The following is a 16,353-nucleotide window of genomic DNA, read 5'->3' on the forward strand; positions in this document are numbered from 1 at the left end:
TCCTCCCAACCAACACTTCTTGGAAGTCACTCAAGCACACCCCACAACTGACCATAAGCTCAGTCCATCCTCGTGCTCTGCCTCGACATGCACAGAGATCTGCGTGGTTGCTCCCCAGGGCAACACGTCATGAAATGGTGCCCCCATGGTCAGTCTTACTACACTTCAGGTCAATCGAGTTGAATTTCAAGGCCTGCATTCCGATCTGGTGGATGGGGAGCCATGTCAAGCATTCCTCCTTGGGGACCACAGAGATTCCCAAACAGGGCCAATTTCTTCTGTGGCAGCATTCCCTACTGTGGCCCGTGCAAGGCCACCAAACAACAGCCATGCAGCTACGCCCTCCTCAGCCCACATCCCGGGACCACCCCTCCCCTTCAGGTCAACAGGGCCTCACGATGGACATGATAACGGGATGCCCAAGGGCTCTGCAAAGCCTTCATGGGGGAATGGACACCCAGAAGCCTTTTCTCCTCTGGAGGGGGCTCTCTGACAAACCAGTGGCTTCCGGAGAGGACGACCAACCCAGGAGAAGCTATGGTCCTGTGTATGCATGCAGACCCCATCAGAGGCCCCATTCGGATCAAGTGGCTCCAACAAAGCACCATGATCCCTCACAGAGTCCTGGCACAACCCCATTGAAGACCACGGCATGGCTTCCAGCCCTTGAAATAACCAGCAGCATCCTGCCTCCAAGCACCTGAGGATGGGCTCCTGCCTGCCTCTCACCATCTCTAGGCAGGGGGCATGAGCCTTCCCTACTGACAGGTTTTGGGAAGCCATAAAGCACACACCACAAGGGACCATTCCCTCAGTGGGTGATCATACTCTGGCGCTAGGTGCACAGAGGTCTCTAGAGATGTTCCGCCTGGGGCCAAGGAAGAAAACACTGCCTCGATGTGCTCTCTGACTAGAATACAGCTCTAATGAAGGCATGTGAGTGCACCAGATGTGAGCCCATAAATTTGGGGCAGCAGCAGACATTCCTCCTTGGTAGGCAGGAGGTTGCCAAAAGACTACCCTGTACTGGCTGCTGTGAGGGCGGCCAGCCCATAGTTCAAAATTCTCTGGGGCCTATCAGTAGCAACCAAAAGAGCCACTCACTGCGGAACATTCTGGCTGTGGTGAGTCCATTCCAAGGCTTGGCCTGAAACACAAAATTCAAAGCAGAAAGGCTTAAGGAAAGACTCCACCCATGGCTTCAGAACATGTGGGCCCTGGCACTATGGAGCAGGATAGAAAACCAAAGGTGGCAACACATCTTGGATATGTGGAAGCCATCTACACTGGGAGGAGTCTCAAGGGATTTCCTCGAGCGAGAGGCTGCTCCAACACCCACACCCAAACCCACACACACACCCACACCCAGGGCTCTGCAATGGACCAAAAATGCAGGCCATCCTGCCCCTGGATCCCTCTGTTAGGCCTCAGCGTAATCCTATTGAGCATGATTTTTTGGTCATCAGCTCTCTTCAGGACCATATGAGTTCTCATCATCGACCCAACTGAGGCCCTCCTCACTCACCTGCGCCCTGCCACATGTGAAGGCTTACCTCAGATGCTTCCTGGAAAGAAGGATGCCTGAAGGGATGTGCCATTCTGTCGAATCCACGTGCTGGGCCAAGGCTCATGGTGATTGCCCTAGGGAACATAGGCCAAACACAGATCTTCATTTCTCTGGGGACGATGGCTGCCAAGAGGTGAGAAGGACAGCTGTGAGAACTCCAACTCCATGCTAGATGCATTGGGGCACGTGTGTGCCACACGCTCATGCATCGAATGATGCTACAAGAAATACCTGCAGCAATACATCCAGGAACATAGGGCCCAAATGTACCTCCACGCAGAGACAGGAACACATAGCTGAAACGCATACAAACAGCTCCCTACATAGCTTCCTTCCTGCCTCCCTTCCTCCAGAATGCTCTAGCTCCCTCCCCTTTGACCCTCGTCCTTGGCTCACTCCCTCCATCCATCCATACTTACAAAGATGAAGGCATGAGTGGACAGGTGGATCAATGCCATCTTATGTACCTTAATACTGTGTCAGGGGCAGATGAAATAACCAGTACGTATATGTCTCCCCAGGGAAGGACTAGCCTCATGGATCCTCCAGGCAGCACAAGGCCTGGCACCAGGTCTGCTTGGTGGGGAAAACACTGGGGGTGTTTCTGGGGGGAATGGAGACATTCCTCTGGGCCCGACCCTGGTGTGGGCAAGCGTGTGCTGGCCGATGTCACACTCGGCTTGTCCATGTGCACAACACCCAGACAATGAGGCCTTTATGTCCCACACAGTGGACATTCACAGGAGCTGGAGGGAGCTCTCTTGGTAGGCAGTGGCTCCCGTAGAGGAAGGCCAGCCCAAGAGATGCCACAGGCCTGTATCTGTATGCAGAACCCATGAAAGGGCCTGTCTGAGTAAACTGGCCTATCTGAGGGCCCATGATCCCTCACAGAGACCTGGGAAACCCCATTCCAGCAAGGGACCAGCCCTTCAGCTCTCACAAGAGCCAAGAGCATCTAGCTGCCAAGTCCCTGATCAAGGGTCCTTGTTGCCTCTCACCACCTCCAGGCCTGGCCCCACATCCTCCCAACCAACACTTCTTGGAAGTCACTCAAGCACACCCCACAACGGACCATAAGCTCAGTCCATCCTCGTGCTCTGCCTCGACATGCACAGAGATCTGCGTGGTTGCTCCCCAGGGCAACACGTCATGAAATGGTGCCTCCATGGTCAGTCTTACTACACTTCAGGTCAATCGAGTTGAATTTCAAGGCCTGCATTCCGATCTGGTGGATGGGGAGCCATGTCAAGCATTCCTCCTTGGGGACCACAGAGATTCCCAAACAGGGCCAATTTCTTCTGTGGCAGCATTCCCTACTGTGGCCCGTGCAAGGCCACCAAACAACAGCCATGCAGCTACACCCTCCTCAGCCCACATCCCGGGACCACCCCTCCCCTTCAGGTCAACAGGGCCTCACGATGGACATGATAACGGGATGCCCAAGGGCTCTGCAAAGCCTTCATGGGGGAATGGACACCCAGAAGCCTTTTCTCCTCTGGAGGGGGCTCTCTGACAAACCAGTGGCTTCCGGAGAGGACGACCAACCCAGGAGAAGCTATGGTCCTGTGTATGCATGCAGACCCCATCAGAGGCCCCATTCGGATCAAGTGGCTCCAACAAAGCACCATGATCCCTCACAGAGTCCTGGCACAACCCCATTGAAGACCACAGCATGGCTTCCAGCCCTTGAAATAACCAGCAGCATCCTGCCTCCAAGCACCTGAGGATGGGCTCCTGCCTGCCTCTCACCATCTCTAGGCAGGGGGCATGAGCCTTCCCTACTGACAGGTTTTGGGAAGCCATAAAGCACACACCACAAGGGACCATTCCCTCAGTGGGTGATCATACTCTGGCGCTAGGTGCACAGAGGTCTCTAGAGATGTTCCGCCTGGGGCCAAGGAAGAAAACACTGCCTCGATGTGCTCTCTGACTAGAATACAGCTCTAATGAAGGCATGTGAGTGCACCAGATGTGAGCCCATAAATTTGGGGCAGCAGCAGACATTCCTCCTTGGTAGGCAGGAGGTTGCCAAAAGACTACCCTGTACTGCCTGCTGTGAGGGCGGCCAGCCCATAGTTCAAAATTCTCTGGGGCCTATCAGTAGCAACCAAAAGAGCCACTCACTGCGGAACATTCTGGCTGTGGTGAGTCCATTCCAAGGCTTGGCCTGAAACACAAAATTCAAAGCAGAAAGGCTTAAGGAAAGACTCCACCCATGGCTTCAGAACATGTGGGCCCTGGCACTATGGAGCAGGATAGAAAACCAAAGGTGGCAACACATCTTGGATATGTGGAAGCCATCTACACTGGGAGGAGTCTCAAGGGATTTCCTCGAGCGAGAGGCTGCTCCAACACCCACACCCAAACCCACACACACACCCACACCCAGGGCTCTGCAATGGACCAAAAATGCAGGCCATCCTGCCCCTGGATCCCTCTGTTAGGCCTCAGCGTAATCCTATTGAGCATGATTTTTTGGTCATCAGCTCTCTTCAGGACCATATGAGTTCTCATCATCGACACAACTGAGGCCCTCCTCACTCACCTGCGCCCTGCCACATGTGAAGGCTTACCTCAGATGCTTCCTGGAAAGAAGGATGCCTGAAGGGATGTGCCATTCTGTCGAATCCACGTGCTGGGCCAAGGCTCATGGTGATTGCCCTAGGGAACATAGGCCAAACACAGATCTTCATTTCTCTGGGGACGATGGCTGCCAAGAGGTGAGAAGGACAGCTGTGAGAACTCCAACTCCATGCTAGATGCATTGGGGCACATGTGTGCCACACGCTCATGCATCGAATGATGCTACAAGAAATACCTGCAGCAATACATCCAGGAACATAGGGCCCAAATGTACCTCCACGCAGAGACAGGAACACATAGCTGAAACGCATACAAACAGCTCCCTACATAGCTTCCTTCCTGCCTCCCTTCCTCCAGAATGCTCTAGCTCCCTCCCCTTTGACCCTCGTCCTTGGCTCACTCCCTCCATCCATCCATACTTACAAAGATGAAGGCATGAGTGGACAGGTGGATCAATGCCATCTTATGTACCTTAATACTGTGTCAGGGGCAGATGAAAGAACCAGTACGTATATGTCTCCCCAGGGAAGGACTAGCCTCATGGATCCTCCAGGCAGCACAAGGCCTGGCACCAGGTCTGCTTGGTGGGGAAAACACTGGGGGTGTTTCTGGGGGGAATGGAGACATTCCTCTGGGCCCGACCCTGGTGTGGGCAAGCGTGTGCTGGCCGATGTCACACTCGGCTTGTCCATGTGCACAACACCCAGACAATGAGGCCTTTATGTCCCACACAGTGGACATTCACAGGAGCTGGAGGGAGCTCTCTTGGTAGGCAGTGGCTCCCGTAGAGGAAGGGCAGCCCAAGAGATGCCACAGGCCTGTATCTGTATGCAGAACCCATGAAAGGGCCTGTCTGAGAAAACTGGCCTATCTGAGGGCCCATGATCCCTCACAGAGACCTGGGAAACCCCATTCCAGCAAGGGACCAGCCCTTCAGCTCTCACAAGAGCCAAGAGCATCTAGCTGCCAAGTCCCTGATCAAGGGTCCTTGTTGCCTCTCACCACCTCCAGGCCTGGCCCCACATCCTCCCAACCAACACTTCTTGGAAGTCACTCAAGCACACCCCACAACTGACCATAAGCTCAGTCCATCCTCGTGCTCTGCCTCGACATGCACAGAGATCTGCGTGGTTGCTCCCCAGGGCAACACGTCATGAAATGGTGCCTCCATGGTCAGTCTTACTACACTTCAGGTCAATCGAGTTGAATTTCAAGGCCTGCATTCCGATCTGGTGGATGGGGAGCCATGTCAAGCATTCCTCCTTGGGGACCACAGAGATTCCCAAACAGGGCCAATTTCTTCTGTGGCAGCATTCCCTACTGTGGCCCGTGCAAGGCCACCAAACAACAGCCATGCAGCTACGCCCTCCTCAGCCCACATCCCGGGACCACCCCTCCCCTTCAGGTCAACAGGGCCTCACGATGGACATGATAACGGGATGCCCAAGGGCTCTGCAAAGCCTTCATGGGGGAATGGACACCCAGAAGCCTTTTCTCCTCTGGAGGGGGCTCTCTGACAAACCAGTGGCTTCCGGAGAGGACGACCAACCCAGGAGAAGCTATGGTCCTGTGTATGCATGCAGACCCCATCAGAGGCCCCATTCGGATCAAGTGGCTCCAACAAAGCACCATGATCCCTCACAGAGTCCTGGCACAACCCCATTGAAGACCACGGCATGGCTTCCAGCCCTTGAAATAACCAGCAGCATCCTGCCTCCAAGCACCTGAGGATGGGCTCCTGCCTGCCTCTCACCATCTCTAGGCAGGGGGCATGAGCCTTCCCTACTGACAGGTTTTGGGAAGCCATAAAGCACACACCACAAGGGACCATTCCCTCAGTTGGTGATCATACTCTGGCGCTAGGTGCACAGAGGGCTCTAGAGATGTTCCGCCTGGGGCCAAGGAAGAAAACACTGCCTCGATGTGCTCTCTGACTAGAATACAGCTCTAATGAAGGCATGTGAGTGCACCAGATGTGAGCCCATAAATTTGGGGCAGCAGCAGACATTCCTCCTTGGTAGGCAGGAGGTTGCCAAAAGACTACCCTGTACTGCCTGCTGTGAGGGCGGCCAGCCCATAGTTCAAAATTCTCTGGGGCCTATCAGTAGCAACCAAAAGAGCCACTCACTGCGGAACATTCTGGCTGTGGTGAGTCCATTCCAAGGCTTGGCCTGAAACACAAAATTCAAAGCAGAAAGGCTTAAGGAAAGACTCCACCCATGGCTTCAGAACATGTGGGCCCTGGCACTATGGAGCAGGATAGAAAACCAAAGGTGGCAACACATCTTGGATATGTGGAAGCCATCTACACTGGGAGGAGTCTCAAGGGATTTCCTCGAGCGAGAGGCTGCTCCAACACCCACACCCAAACCCACACACACACCCACACCCAGGGCTCTGCAATGGACCAAAAATGCAGGCCATCCTGCCCCTGGATCCCTCTGTTAGGCCTCAGCATAATCATATTGAGCATGATTTTTTGGTCATCAGCTCTCTTCAGGACCATATGAGTTCTCATCATCGACCCAACTGAGGCCCTCCTCACTCACCTGCGCCCTGCCACATGTGAAGGCTTACCTCAGATGCTTCCTGGAAAGAAGGATGCCTGAAGGGATGTGCCATTCTGTCGAATCCACGTGCTGGGCCAAGGCTCATGGTGATTGCCCTAGGGAACATAGGCCAAACACAGATCTTCATTTCTCTGGGGACGATGGCTGCCAAGAGGTGAGAAGGACAGCTGTGAGAACTCCAACTCCATGCTAGATGCATTGGGGCACGTGTGTGCCACACGCTCATGCATCGAATGATGCTACAAGAAATACCTGCAGCAATACATCCAGGAACATAGGGCCCAAATGTACCTCCACGCAGAGACAGGAACACATAGCTGAAACGCATACAAACAGCTCCCTACATAGCTTCCTTCCTGCCTCCCTTCCTCCAGAATGCTCTAGCTCCCTCCCCTTTGACCCTCGTCCTTGGCTCACTCCCTCCATCCATCCATACTTACAAAGATGAAGGCATGAGTGGACAGGTGGATCAATGCCATCTTATGTACCTTAATACTGTGTCAGGGGCAGATGAAATAACCAGTACGTATATGTCTCCCCAGGGAAGGACTAGCCTCATGGATCCTCCAGGCAGCACAAGGCCTGGCACCAGGTCTGCTTGGCGAGGAAAACACTGGGGGTGTTTCTGGGGGGAATGGAGACATTCCTCTGGGCCTGACCCTGGTGTGGGCAAGCGTGTGATGGCCGATCTCACACTCGGCTTGTCCATGTGCACAACACCCAGACAATGAGGCCTTTATGTCCCACACAGTGGACATTCACAGGAGCTGGAGGGAGCTCTCTTGGTAGGCAGTGACTCCCGTAGAGGAAGGCCAGCCCAAGAGATGCCACAGGCCTGTATCTGTATGCAGAACCCATGAAAGGGCCTGTCTGAGAAAACTGGCCTATCTGAGGGCCCATGATCCCTCACAGAGACCTGGGAAACCCCATTCCAGCAAGGGACCAGCCCTTCAGCTCTCACAAGAGCCAAGAGCATCTAGCTGCCAAGTCCCTGATCAAGGGTCCTTGTTGCCTCTCACCACCTCCAGGCCTGGCCCCACATCCTCCCAACCAACACTTCTTGGAAGTCACTCAAGCACACCCCACAACGGACCATAAGCTCAGTCCATCCTCGTGCTCTGCCTCGACATGCACAGAGATCTGCGTGGTTGCTCCCCAGGGCAACACGTCATGAAATGGTGCCTCCATGGTCAGTCTTACTACACTTCAGGTCAATCGAGTTGAATTTCAAGGCCCGCATTCCGATCTGGTGGATGGGGAGCCATGTCAAGCATTCCTCCTTGGGGACCACAGAGATTCCCAAACAGGGCCAATTTCTTCTGTGGCAGCATTCCCTACTGTGGCCCGTGCAAGGCCACCAAACAACAGCCATGCAGCTACGCCCTCCTCAGCCCACATCCCGGGACCACCCCTCCCCTTCAGGTCAACAGGGCCTCACGATGGACATGATAACGGGATGCCCAAGGGCTCTGCAAAGCCTTCATGGGGGAATGGACACCCAGAAGCCTTTTCTCCTCTGGAGGGGGCTCTCTGACAAACCAGTGGCTTCCGGAGAGGACGACCAACCCAGGAGAAGCTATGGTCCTGTGTATTCATGCAGACCCCATCAGAGGCCCCATTCGGATCAAGTGGCTCCAACAAAGCACCATGATCCCTCACAGAGTCCTGGCACAACCCCATTGAAGACCACGGCATGGCTTCCAGCCCTTGAAATAACCAGCAGCATCCTGCCTCCAAGCACCTGAGGATGGGCTCCTGCCTGCCTCTCACCATCTCTAGGCAGGGGGCATGAGCCTTCCCTACTGACAGGTTTTGGGAAGCCATAAAGCACACACCACAAGGGACCATTCCCTCAGTTGGTGATCATACTCTGGCGCTAGGTGCACAGAGGTCTCTAGAGATGTTCCGCCTGGGGCCAAGGAAGAAAACACTGCCTCGATGTGCCCTCTGACTAGAATACAGCTCTAATGAAGGCATGTGAGTGCACCAGATGTGAGCCCATAAATTTGGGGCAGCAGCAGACATTCCTCCTTGGTAGGCAGGAGGTTGCCAAAAGACTACCCTGTACTGCCTGCTGTGAGGGCGGCCAGCCCATAGTTCAAAATTCTCTGGGGCCTATCGGTAGCAACCAAAAGAGCTAATCACTGCGGAACATTCTGGCTGTGGTGAGTCCATTCCAAGGCTTGGCCTGAAACACAAAATTCAAAGCAGAAAGGCTTAAGGAAAGACTCCACCCATGGCTTCAGAACATGTGGGCCCTGGCACTATGGAGCAGGATAGAAAACCAGAGGTGGCAACACATCTTGGATATGTGGAAGCCATCTACACTGGGAGGAGTCTCAAGGGATTTCCTCGAGCGAGAGGCTGCTCCAACACCCACACCCAAACCCACACACACACCCACACCCAGGGCTCTGCAATGGACCAAAAATGCAGGCCATCCTGCCCCTGGATCCCTCTGTTAGGCCTCAGCGTAATCCTATTGAGCATGATTTTTTGGTCATCAGCTCTCTTCAGGACCATATGAGTTCTCATCATCGACCCAACTGAGGCCCTCTTCACTCACCTGCGCCCTGCCACATGTGAAGGCTTACCTCAGATGCTTCCTGGAAAGAAGGATGCCTGAAGGGATGTGCCATTCTGTCGAATCCACGTGCTGGGCCAAGGCTCATGGTGATTGCCCTAGGGAACATAGGCCAAACACAGATCTTCATTTCTCTGGGGACGATGGCTGCCAAGAGGTGAGAAGGACAGCTGTGAGAACTCCAACTCCATGCTAGATGCATTGGGGCACGTGTGTGCCACACGCTCATGCATCGAATGATGCTACAAGAAATACCTGCAGCAATACATCCAGGAACATAGGGCCCAAATGTACCTCCACGCAGAGACAGGAACACATAGCTGAAACGCATACAAACAGCTCCCTACATAGCTTCCTTCCTGCCTCCCTTCCTCCAGAATGCTCTAGCTCCCTCCCCTTTGACCCTCGTCCTTGGCTCACTCCCTCCATCCATCCATACTTACAAAGATGAAGGCATGAGTGGACAGGTGGATCAATGCCATCTTATGTACCTTAATACTGTGTCAGGGGCAGATGAAATAACCAGTACGTATATGTCTCCCCAGGGAAGGACTAGCCTCATGGATCCTCCAGGCAGCACAAGGCCTGGCACCAGGTCTGCTTGGTGGGGAAAACACTGGGGGTGTTTCTGGGGGGAATGGAGACATTCCTCTGGGCCCGACCCTGGTGTGGGCAAGCGTGTGCTGGCCGATGTCACACTCGGCTTGTCCATGTGCACAACACCCAGACAATGAGGCCTTTATGTCCCACACAGTGGACATTCACAGGAGCTGGAGGGAGCTCTCTTGGTAGGCAGTGGCTCCCGTAGAGGAAGGCCAGCCCAAGAGATGCCACAGGCCTGTATCTGTATGCAGAACCCATGAAAGGGCCTGTCTGAGTAAACTGGCCTATCTGAGGGCCCATGATCCCTCACAGAGACCTGGGAAACCCCATTCCAGCAAGGGACCAGCCCTTCAGCTCTCACAAGAGCCAAGAGCATCTAGCTGCCAAGTCCCTGATCAAGGGTCCTTGTTGCCTCTCACCACCTCCAGGCCTGGCCCCACATCCTCCCAACCAACACTTCTTGGAAGTCACTCAAGCACACCCCACAACTGACCATAAGCTCAGTCCATCCTCGTGCTCTGCCTCGACATGCACAGAGATCTGCGTGGTTGCTCCCCAGGGCAACACGTCATGAAATGGTGCCTCCATGGTCAGTCTTACTACACTTCAGGTCAATCGAGTTGAATTTCAAGGCCTGCATTCCGATCTGGTGGATGGGGAGCCATGTCAAGCATTCCTCCTTGGGGACCACAGAGATTCCCAAACAGGGCCAATTTCTTCTGTGGCAGCATTCCCTACTGTGGCCCGTGCAAGGCCACCAAACAACAGCCATGCAGCTACGCCCTCCTCAGCCCACATCCCGGGACCACCCCTCCCCTTCAGGTCAACAGGGCCTCACGATGGACATGATAACGGGATGCCCAAGGGCTCTGCAAAGCCTTCATGGGGGAATGGACACCCAGAAGCCTTTTCTCCTCTGGAGGGGGCTCTCTGACAAACCAGTGGCTTCCGGAGAGGACGACCAACCCAGGAGAAGCTATGGTCCTGTGTATGCATGCAGACCCCATCAGAGGCCCCATTCGGATCAAGTGGCTCCAACAAAGCACCATGATCCCTCACAGAGTCCTGGCACAACCCCATTGAAGACCACGGCATGGCTTCCAGCCCTTGAAATAACCAGCAGCATCCTGCCTCCAAGCACCTGAGGATGGGCTCCTGCCTGCCTCTCACCATCTCTAGGCAGGGGGCATGAGCCTTCCCTACTGACAGGTTTTGGGAAGCCATAAAGCACACACCACAAGGGACCATTCCCTCAGTTGGTGATCATACTCTGGCGCTAGGTGCACAGAGGTCTCTAGAGATGTTCCGCCTGGGGCCAAGGAAGAAAACACTGCCTCGATGTGCCCTCTGACTAGAATACAGCTCTAATGAAGGCATGTGAGTGCACCAGATGTGAGCCCATAAATTTGGGGCAGCAGCAGACATTCCTCCTTGGTAGGCAGGAGGTTGCCAAAAGACTACCCTGTACTGCCTGCTGTGAGGGCGGCCAGCCCATAGTTCAAAATTCTCTGGGGCCTATCGGTAGCAACCAAAAGAGCTAATCACTGCGGAACATTCTGGCTGTGGTGAGTCCATTCCAAGGCTTGGCCTGAAACACAAAATTCAAAGCAGAAAGGCTTAAGGAAAGACTCCACCCATGGCTTCAGAACATGTGGGCCCTGGCACTATGGAGCAGGATAGAAAACCAAAGGTGGCAACACATCTTGGATATGTGGAAGCCATCTACACTGGGAGGAGTCTCAAGGGATTTCCTCGAGCGAGAGGCTGCTCCAACACCCACACCCAAACCCACACACACACCCACACCCAGGGCTCTGCAATGGACCAAAAATGCAGGCCATCCTGCCCCTGGATCCCTCTGTTAGGCCTCAGCGTAATCCTATTGAGCATGATTTTTTGGTCATCAGCTCTCTTCAGGACCATATGAGTTCTCATCATCGACCCAACTGAGGCCCTCTTCACTCACCTGCGCCCTGCCACATGTGAAGGCTTACCTCAGATGCTTCCTGGAAAGAAGGATGCCTGAAGGGATGTGACATTCTGTCAAATCCACGTGCTGGGCCAAGGCTCATGGTGATTGCCCTAGGGAACATAGGCCAAACACAGATCTTCATTTCTCTGGGGACGATGGCTGCCAAGAGGTGAGAAGGACAGCTGTGAGAACTCCAACTCCATGCTAGATGCATTGGGGCACGTGTGTGCCACACGCTCATGCATCGAATGATGCTACAAGAAATACCTGCAGCAATACATCCAGGAACATAGGGCCCAAATGTACCTCCACGCAGAGACAGGAACACATAGCTGAAACGCATACAAACAGCTCCCTACATAGCTTCCTTCCTGCCTCCCTTCCTCCAGAATGCTCTAGCTCCCTCCCCTTTGACCCTCGTCCTTGGCTCACTCCCTCCATCCATCCATACTTACAAAGATGAAGGCATGAGTGGACAGGTGGATCAATGCCATCTTATGTACCTTAATACTGTGTCAGGGGCAGATGAAATAACCAGTACGTATATGTCTCCCCAGGGAAGGACTAGCCTCATGGATCCTCCAGGCAGCACAAGGCCTGGCACCAGGTCTGCTTGGTGGGGAAAACCCTGGGGGTGTTTCTGTGGGGAATGGAGACATTCCTCTGGGCCCGACCCTGGTGTGGGCAAGCGTGTGCTGGCCGATGTCACACTCGGCTTGTCCATGTGCACAACACCCAGACAATGAGGCCTTTATGTCCCACACAGTGGACATTCACAGGAGCTGGAGGGAGCTCTCTTGGTAGGCAGTGGCTCCCGTAGAGGAAGGCCAGCCCAAGAGATGCCACAGGCCTGTATCTGTATGCAGAACCCATGAAAGGGCCTGTCTGAGTAAACTGGCCTATCTGAGGGCCCATGATCCCTCACAGAGACCTGGGAAACCCCATTCCAGCAAGGGACCAGCCCTTCAGCTCTCACAAGAGCCAAGAGCATCTAGCTGCCAAGTCCCTGATCAAGGGTCCTTGTTGCCACTCACCACCTCCAGGCCTGGCCCCACATCCTCCCAACCAACACTTCTTGGAAGTCACTCAAGCACACCCCACAACTGACCATAAGCTCAGTCCATCCTCGTGCTCTGCCTCGACATGCACAGAGATCTGCGTGGTTGCTCCCCAGGGCAACACGTCATGAAATGGTGCCTCCATGGTCAGTCTTACTACACTTCAGGTCAATCGAGTTGAATTTCAAGGCCTGCATTCCGATCTGGTGGATGGGGAGCCATGTCAAGCATTCCTCCTTGGGGACCACAGAGATTCCCAAACAGGGCCAATTTCTTCTGTGGCAGCATTCCCTACTGTGGCCCGTGCAAGGCCACCAAACAGCAGCCATGCAGCTACGCCCTCCTCAGCCCACATCCCGGGACCACCCCTCCCCTTCAGGTCAACAGGGCCTCACGATGGACATGATAACGGGATGCCCAAGGGCTCTGCAAAGCCTTCATGGGGGAATGGACACCCAGAAGCCTTTTCTCCTCTGGAGGGGGCTCTCTGACAAACCAGTGGCTTCCGGAGAGGACGACCAACCCAGGAGAAGCTATGGTCCTGTGTATGCATGCAGACCCCATCAGAGGCCCCATTCGGATCAAGTGGCTCCAACAAAGCACCATGATCCCTCACAGAGTCCTGGCACAACCCCATTGAAGACCACGGCATGGCTTCCAGCCCTTGAAATAACCAGCAGCATCCTGCCTCCAAGCACCTGAGGATGGGCTCCTGCCTGCCTCTCACCATCTCTAGGCAGGGGGCATGAGCCTTCCCTACTGACAGGTTTTGGGAAGCCATAAAGCACACACCACAAGGGACCATTCCCTCAGTTGGTGATCATACTCTGGCGCTAGGTGCACAGAGGTCTCTAGAGATGTTCCGCCTGGGGCCAAGGAAGAAAACACTGCCTCGATGTGCCCTCTGACTAGAATACAGCTCTAATGAAGGCATGTGAGTGCACCAGATGTGAGCCCATAAATTTGGGGCAGCAGCAGACATTCCTCCTTGGTAGGCAGGAGGTTGCCAAAAGACTACCCTGTACTGCCTGCTGTGAGGGCGGCCAGCCCATAGTTCAAAATTCTCTGGGGCCTATCGGTAGCAACCAAAAGAGCTAATCACTGCGGAACATTCTGGCTGTGGTGAGTCCATTCCAAGGCTTGGCCTGAAACACAAAATTCAAAGCAGAAAGGCTTAAGGAAAGACTCCACCCATGGCTTCAGAACATGTGGGCCCTGGCACTATGGAGCAGGATAGAAAACCAAAGGTGGCAACACATCTTGGATATGTGGAAGCCATCTACACTGGGAGGAGTCTCAAGGGATTTCCTCGAGCGAGAGGCTGCTCCAACACCCACACCCAAACCCACACACACACCCACACCCAGGGCTCTGCAATGGACCAAAAATGCAGGCCATCCTGCCCCTGGATCCCTCTGTTAGGCCTCAGCGTAATCCTATTGAGCATGATTTTTTGGTCATCAGCTCTCTTCAGGACCATATGAGTTCTCATCATCGACCCAACTGAGGCCCTCTTCACTCACCTGCGCCCTGCCACATGTGAAGGCTTACCTCAGATGCTTCCTGGAAAGAAGGATGCCTGAAGGGATGTGCCATTCTGTCGAATCCACGTGCTGGGCCAAGGCTCATGGTGATTGCCCTAGGGAACATAGGCCAAACACAGATCTTCATTTCTCTGGGGACGATGGCTGCCAAGAGGTGAGAAGGACAGCTGTGAGAACTCCAACTCCATGCTAGATGCATTGGGGCACGTGTGTGCCACACGCTCATGCATCGAATGATGCTACAAGAAATACCTGCAGCAATACATCCAGGAACATAGGGCCTAAATGTACCTCCACGCAGAGACAGGAACACATAGCTGAAACGCATACAAACAGCTCCCTACATAGCTTCCTTCCTGCCTCCCTTCCTCCAGAATGCTCTAGCTCCCTCCCCTTTGACCCTCGTCCTTGGCTCACTCCCTCCATCCATCCATACTTACAAAGATGAAGGCATGAGTGGACAGGTGGATCAATGCCATCTTATGTACCTTAATACTGTGTCAGGGGCAGATGAAATAACCAGTACGTATATGTCTCCCCAGGGAAGGACTAGCCTCATGGATCCTCCAGGCAGCACAAGGCCTGGCACCAGGTCTGCTTGGTGGGGAAAACCCTGGGGGTGTTTCTGGGGGGAATGGAGACATTCCTCTGGGCCCGACCCTGGTGTGGGCAAGCGTGTGCTGGCCGATGTCACACTCGGCTTGTCCATGTGCACAACACCCAGACAATGAGGCCTTTATGTCCCACACAGTGGACATTCACAGGAGCTGGAGGGAGCTCTCTTGGTAGGCAGTGGCTCCCGTAGAGGAAGGCCAGCCCAAGAGATGCCACAGGCCTGTATCTGTATGCAGAACCCATGAAAGGGCCTGTCTGAGTAAACTGGCCTATCCGAGGGCCCATGATCCCTCACAGAGACCTGGGAAACCCCATTCCAGCAAGGGACCAGCCCTTCAGCTCTCACAAGAGCCAAGAGCATCTAGCTGCCAAGTCCCTGATCAAGGGTCCTTGTTGCCTCTCACCACCTCCAGGCCTGGCCCCACATCCTCCCAACCAACACTTCTTGGAAGTCACTCAAGCACACCCCACAACTGACCATAAGCTCAGTCCATCCTCGTGCTCTGCCTCGACATGCACAGAGATCTGCGTGGTTGCTCCCCAGGGCAACACGTCATGAAATGGTGCCTCCATGGTCAGTCTTACTACACTTCAGGTCAATCGAGTTGAATTTCAAGGCCTGCATTCCGATCTGGTGGATGGGGAGCCATGTCAAGCATTCCTCCTTGGGGACCACAGAGATTCCCAAACAGGGCCAATTTCTTCTGTGGCAGCATTCCCTACTGTGGCCCGTGCAAGGCCACCAAACAGCAGCCATGCAGCTACGCCCTCCTCAGCCCACATCCCGGGACCACCCCTCCCCTTCAGGTCAACAGGGCCTCACGATGGACATGATAACGGGATGCCCAAGGGCTCTGCAAAGCCTTCATGGGGGAATGGACACCCAGAAGCCTTTTCTCCTCTGGAGGGGGCTCTCTGACAAACCAGTGGCTTCCGGAGAGGACGACCAACCCAGGAGAAGCTATGGTCCTGTGTATGCATGCAGACCCCATCAGAGGCCCCATTCGGATCAAGTGGCTCCAACAAAGCACCATGATCCCTCACAGAGTCCTGGCACAACCCCATTGAAGACCACGGCATGGCTTCCAGCCCTTGAAATAACCAGCAGCATCCTGCCTCCAAGCACCTGAGGATGGGCTCCTGCCTGCCTCTCACCATCTCTAGGCAGGGGGCATGAGCCTTCCCTACTGACAGGTTTTGGGAAGCCATAAAGCACACACCACAAGGGACCATTCCCTCAGTTGGTGATCATACTCT

At 54.4% G+C, this 16,353-nt stretch overlaps 6 non-coding genes across 6 annotated transcripts; all 6 read right to left on the reverse strand.

Annotated features, from left to right (window-relative positions):
• Positions 1 to 1,422: 1,422 nt before the first annotated feature.
• On the reverse strand, positions 1,423 to 1,503 carry LOC130847387 (small nucleolar RNA SNORD115). The gene has a single exon (XR_009052151.1). It is a non-coding gene; the product is annotated as a small nucleolar RNA SNORD115 (small nucleolar RNA).
• A 2,506-nt stretch (positions 1,504 to 4,009) lies between these two features.
• LOC130847036 (small nucleolar RNA SNORD115) lies at positions 4,010 to 4,090 on the reverse strand. Its single transcript, XR_009051831.1, has one exon. It is a non-coding gene; the product is annotated as a small nucleolar RNA SNORD115 (small nucleolar RNA).
• A 2,506-nt stretch (positions 4,091 to 6,596) lies between these two features.
• On the reverse strand, positions 6,597 to 6,677 carry LOC130846942 (small nucleolar RNA SNORD115). The gene has a single exon (XR_009051737.1). It is a non-coding gene; the product is annotated as a small nucleolar RNA SNORD115 (small nucleolar RNA).
• Positions 6,678 to 9,183: 2,506 nt separating this feature from the next.
• Positions 9,184 to 9,264, reverse strand: LOC130847389 (small nucleolar RNA SNORD115). The gene has a single exon (XR_009052154.1). It is a non-coding gene; the product is annotated as a small nucleolar RNA SNORD115 (small nucleolar RNA).
• Positions 9,265 to 11,770: 2,506 nt separating this feature from the next.
• LOC130847390 (small nucleolar RNA SNORD115) lies at positions 11,771 to 11,851 on the reverse strand. Its single transcript, XR_009052155.1, has one exon. It is a non-coding gene; the product is annotated as a small nucleolar RNA SNORD115 (small nucleolar RNA).
• A 2,506-nt stretch (positions 11,852 to 14,357) lies between these two features.
• Positions 14,358 to 14,438, reverse strand: LOC130847391 (small nucleolar RNA SNORD115). Its single transcript, XR_009052156.1, has one exon. It is a non-coding gene; the product is annotated as a small nucleolar RNA SNORD115 (small nucleolar RNA).
• Positions 14,439 to 16,353: the final 1,915 nt, after the last annotated feature.

Source organism: Hippopotamus amphibius, chromosome 2 (assembly GCF_030028045.1).
Source record: "Hippopotamus amphibius kiboko isolate mHipAmp2 chromosome 2, mHipAmp2.hap2, whole genome shotgun sequence".
Classification (NCBI taxonomy): Eukaryota; Metazoa; Chordata; class Mammalia; order Artiodactyla; family Hippopotamidae; genus Hippopotamus; species Hippopotamus amphibius.